Raw genomic sequence first — 5,566 nt, 5'->3', positions numbered from 1 at the left:
TATTTACTAGAGTTAAAGACGGAGACGGTTCAGAGTTTCGAGTCTAAAGTCCATCTTCAGAGTAAGAGGCGGTGCCTCAACATAGGACATGAAGAAAAAGAGATCTTTCTCAACACTTAAGTGCAAAGCCTCTGTATAGCCCTGTTTGAAGCACGAAGTCTAGCTCAGATTGACTGTGTAGCACGTGGAGAATCCCTGTTAAGGTCTGTATGAAGAACTGAATCAAGCTTGACGGACACAAGGATGAAGAAATTTCCCAGAGTTTAAGACGGACACGGTCTAGAGTTCCAAGTCTGAAGACCACCTTCAGAATAAGAGGCGGAGCCTCAACGTAGGACATGAAGAGACAGAGCTCTTTCTCAACACTTAAGTGCAGAGCCTCTGTGTAGCTTTGCATGAAGCACGGAGTATGGCTCATATTGACCTCGTAGCACGTGCGGAACCTCTGTTAAGCCCTCTATGAAAAACGAAATCAGGCATGACAGACACAAGGCCGAAGAAATTTTCCAGAGCTTAAGACGGAGACAGTATAGAGTTTCAAGTCTTAAGCCCACCTTCAAAGTAAGAGGCGGAGCCTCGACGTAGGACATGAAGAGACAGAGCTCTTTCACAACACTTAAATGCAGAACGTCTGTGTAGCTCTGTATGAAGCATGGAGTATGGCTCAGATTGACCGCGTAGCACGTGTAGAACCTCTATTAAGCTCTGTATGAAAAACGAAATCAGGCTTGACAGACACAAGGCTGAAGAAATCCTTCAGAGTTCACGATGGACAATATCCAGAGTTGCAATTCTGCAGCCCACCTTAAGAGTTAGAAGCAGAGACTCTCCGTAGGTCTGCATGAAGCACGGAGTCTAGCTCAACTTAATATATGCAGCAACAGAACTCTTACTAAAGACTCAAGTATAATTCCTCTGTGTAGCTTTGTATGAAGCACGGAGGCAAGGTTAGAGTGACGACATAGCACGTGCATAACCTCTGTTAAGGTCTGCATGAAAATATGGAGCCTCAACGTAGGACATGAAGAGACAGAGCTCTTACTCTACACTTAAGTGCAGAGCCTCTATGTAGCTCTGTAAGAAGCACGGATTCTGGCTCAGATTGACCGTGTAGCACGTGCAGAACCTCTGTTAAGGTCTGTATGAAGAACTGAATCAAGCTTGACGGACACAAGGATGAAGAAATTTCCCAGAGTTTAAGACGGACACGGTCTAGAGTTTCAAGTCTGAAGTCCACCTTCAGAGTAAGAGGCGGAGCCTCAACGTAGGACATGAAGAGACAGAGCTCTTTTTCAACACTTAAGTGCAGAGCCTCTGTGTAGCTCTGTATGAAGCACGGAGTCTGGCTAATATTGACCGCATAGCACGTGCAAAACCTCTGTTAAGCTCTCTATGAAAAACGGAAACAAGCTTGACAGACACAAGGCCGAAGAAATTTCCCAAAGTTTAAAACGGAGACGGCAAGTCTGAAGCCCACCTTTAGAGTAAGAGGCGGAGCCATAACGTAGGACATGAAGAGACAACTCTTTCTCAACACTTAATTGTAGAGCCTCTGTGTAGCTCTATATGAAGCACAGAGTCTAGCTCAGATTGACCGCATAGCACGTGCAGAACCTCTGTTAAGCTCTGTATGAAGAACGGAATTAGGCATGACAAACACAAGGCCGAAGAAAGCCTCCAGAGTTCACGACGGACAATATCCAGAGTTGCAAGTCTGCAGCCCACATTAAGAGTTAGAAGAAGAGACTCTCTGTAGGTCTGCATGAAGCACGAAGTCTATTTCTGCTTAATATATGTAGCACAGAACTCTTACTAAAGACTCAAGTACAATTCTTCTGTGTAGCTCTGTATGAAGAACAGAGGCAGTGTTAGAGTGACGGCGTAGCACGTGCAGAACCTCTGTTAAAGTCTGTATGAAGAAGCGGAGCCTCAACATAGGACATGAAGAGACAGAGCTCTTTCTCAACACTTAAGTACAGAGCCTCTGTGTAGCCCTGTATGAAGCACGGAGTCTGGATCAGATTGATTGGGTAGCTCATGCAGAACCTCTGTTAAGGTCTGTATGAAAAATTGAATCAGGCTTGACAGACGCAAGGGTGAAGAAATTTCCCAAAGTTTAAAATGGAGACGGTCCAGAGTTACAAGTCTGAAGTCCACTTTCAGAGTAAGAGGCGGAGCCTCGACGTAGGACATGAAGAGACGGAGCTCTTTCTCAACACTTCAGTGTAGAGCCTATGTGTAGCTCTGTATGAAGCACAGAGTCTGGCTTAGATTGACCACATAGCACGTGCAAAACCTCTGTTAAGTTTTGTATGAACAGTCCTATCGTGGCAAGGAACTGGAACTCGTCCCTTGTGACATGAGCTTTCCGGGTAACCTCTGGCTCAACACATGGGCCAGATTTAGTCCTCGTTCCAAGGACACCTTCTTGCTCGACTTGATTGACGTTGGTCAAGGAAGGATTTCCAGCAGATCTTTATGGCTTTCTTTGAGGAGATTCCACTACTGCTATTCCGTCATGAAGAGTATCCAAGGCAGCTTTAGAGCCAGCCATAGGACCCTTCACGAGTGGATGAGGAGATTGGTCGAGAATCTCCAAGTCTGGTGCACCTAAACCCTGCTCTGAACAAGATGGGGAAACTACTGGTGTAGAGGAAACGAATTCCTCTATGTGGGATAGTGGCGTGATATGGGGAGATATATCACTTATTCTTTCAAAGGTTTCACCCTTTTGAGAGGGTGATCCCTGAAACGTGGTTTTCTTTTGGCTTATATAACCAGAGGCAGATGCGACCTCTAGTTGGTTTGGCACAATGATCTCCGTGTCTCGACCAATAGAGACAGATTGTGTGGTAGCACTTGGAGTTGGGCTTGGGAAGTATATGTACGTATTCGCCATCCTAGGCTGCTCTGGCTCTCTCTGAGGCAGAGCAGCTTCTGCACCTCCTCCCTCCTCATCATCTTCTTCTTCCTCCTTATTCTCTTCAGTTGATGTATTGGACCCAACAACATCATCAAAATGTTCCTGGTTTTCTTCTTTGTCAGAGCTAGAGAAGTGCTCTAAGCCTTGATTGGCTTCTTCCTCGGCTCTGATTCTTTCTTCTTCCTTGAGATGAGCAATCTCTGCTTGTCTTGCTCTCTCAACTATGTCCTCATTTGCTTTCTAACGAGCAATTTCTTCAAGTCTGGCATGTTCAGCTCTATTCTCCTCTTCCTTCCTTATTTTCTCTCTCTCTCTATTATCTTTTTCTTTGCATCTTCTCTCTTTCTTTTTCCAATCTCACCTCCTCCTCTTCTGCCTGAGGCCTTTGAGTGTCCTCTGTTCCCTTATCCTCATGGTTAGTACCTATGCATGCCAGGGTTCGAGGCATAGGTTCTTGTGCCTCATGTACACGTCTGTATGCTCTTCTCACCTCCCTCGTCTTCATGTACGACAAAAGCTTCATCGAAATTGGGTGTAGCATAGCCTTCTTTGTTGATCGTAGGTTTGTTGTGAGTGAGCACATTCACCTTGTGCACAGGAAAACGTCTCACGTCAATGTTGTTGTCATCGATAACAGGTCTTAGAAGAAGACCCAAAAAGCGAGGAAACAAGAGTGATGGTAGTTCCTTCCCTTTAGCCACCTCTTGGCACTTTTTGAGGACAACTGCCTTGAACTCTGTGTAGAGGATCAAGGAGTAGTCGAGTGATAAGTCAAAAAAGATGTCGTACATGATCTGTAGGATGTTGGTGGAGCACATGTCCAAGCTGCCAATCTTCCCAGTCAACGATCGATTCAACAATGTTAACATGGTGTTCCACATTGGGGGTAGGTACTGTATGCGGTATTGAGAAGGATATTGGATGGATTTGTTGTATCCCAAGAACTTCAAGAACAAAACAATCTCATCCCCAGATGGGAGAGGGGCATATTCATTCAGCCCGAAATCCGTCTTTGTAGGGATTTGCAAAACTCGTGAGAATAGGGACCTTGAAATGCGGACATTGATGAATTCCTTTGTAGATGACACATAAAAATCTCCAACAATACCTCGTTGGGAGTCAGTAACTGAGCAAGTCTGCCATAATTCTTGGATGAATCTTTCAGGGACAAGATCATCAGTGTTCGCCAGGGCAAGGTTCAAGAAATGGTGTTGGAAAAAAATCGATAATAGGATGGAATTTTGGGTCAAAGTTGTCTAGTGAGAGTCGAAGGGCATGGTTGTTGGGTTTGAGTGGAAAAGGAACCATATTTTCGCTAGATTCCTCAACAGTTTTGAGAGTAGTGGTGTGGGTTTGAGAGTTCCCTGAGTCTAAAGAAGACATTATTGCAGGTTTTGAAAAAAAAAAGGTTTTGAACAGTTAGGGTTTTGAGAAGAATCGGATCTTGATTCTTTAATTTGGGCTGGAGAGATGGTTCGGTTACTTACTTGAAGATCGAATATGAATGATTGCACCAAAGATTGCGGTTGCAGGAACTGAATTGAGAGCTTGCAGGAATATCAATGGCGGTTTTTGAGAGCTTGAAGACGACGAGTTCTTGAATACTTTGAAAGCGTAAAAGAAAAATTGGGGGAAATGGGTTTGTTTAAATAGAAAATAAAATAGAGTACTCGAGTGTAATGCGCATCCCAAACGTCAGATAACTGAAGCGGTTTTCGTACCACCTGTGGGGAGTTGCTAAGTAGCCTGCCAGCAGCAAATGGCGCCTCCCGAATTTGGAAAATTAAAATAACAGATGGTGACGCTTAGTTAAATGACAGCTATTTAAAATATTTAACAAATAAAAACTGTACGCCTTCCTTTTAAAATATTATATTTTAAACAGAACATTAATAAAAATTTACTAAGCTTATTTTCTGAAGCTGAGAAGCACGGAGTCTAGTTCTGCTTAATATATGCAGGGACAGGAACTCTTACTAAAGACTCAAGTACAATTCCTCTGTGTAGCTCTGTATGAAGCACAGAGGCAGGGTTAGAGTGACGTCGTAGCACGTGTAGAACCTCTGTTAAGGTCTGTATCAAGAAGCGGAGCCTCAACGTAGGACATGAAGAGAGAGAGAGAGAGAGAGAGAGAGAGAGTTCTTTCTCAACACTTAAGTGCAGAGCCTCTGTGTAGCTCTGTATGAAGCATGGAGTCAACGTTAGTACATGCAGAGCCTGAACTCTCTTGTGATTTTTAACGTTTTTGTACCCAATCCTTTTTCTGCATGTCTATTCTTTTTCCAAGCCTTCTCTCATACAACTTCTCTTGTGATTCCGCTCTGTATGAGGCAATAAGGGACGAGAGGCTCAATGTAGTGCCATGTTCTTAAATATGAAGATCAACTACAACAAAATTATGTACTCATGAAAATGAGTTTAATACTAATTCCAAAACAAATAATAATGAAAGGGTATAGCATAATACATTGACCAATTAACAGATCATTGTCCAAACCAAAATCCAATAACAAAAACAATACCAAATACGAGTGACAATGTATTTGTACATCAGAACCACGAATATTATTTCTAAAGTTCAGAGATAATGTACAATGTTTTTCTAGCCGATCCCGACTGTGTACGGTGCCTCCGTAAAGCTCT

This window comes from Cynara cardunculus, assembly GCF_001531365.2.
Source record: "Cynara cardunculus var. scolymus isolate 2C chromosome LG 14, CcrdV1, whole genome shotgun sequence".
Lineage (NCBI taxonomy): Eukaryota > Viridiplantae > Streptophyta > Magnoliopsida > Asterales > Asteraceae > Cynara > Cynara cardunculus.
This window is presented reverse-complemented; position numbering follows the sequence as displayed.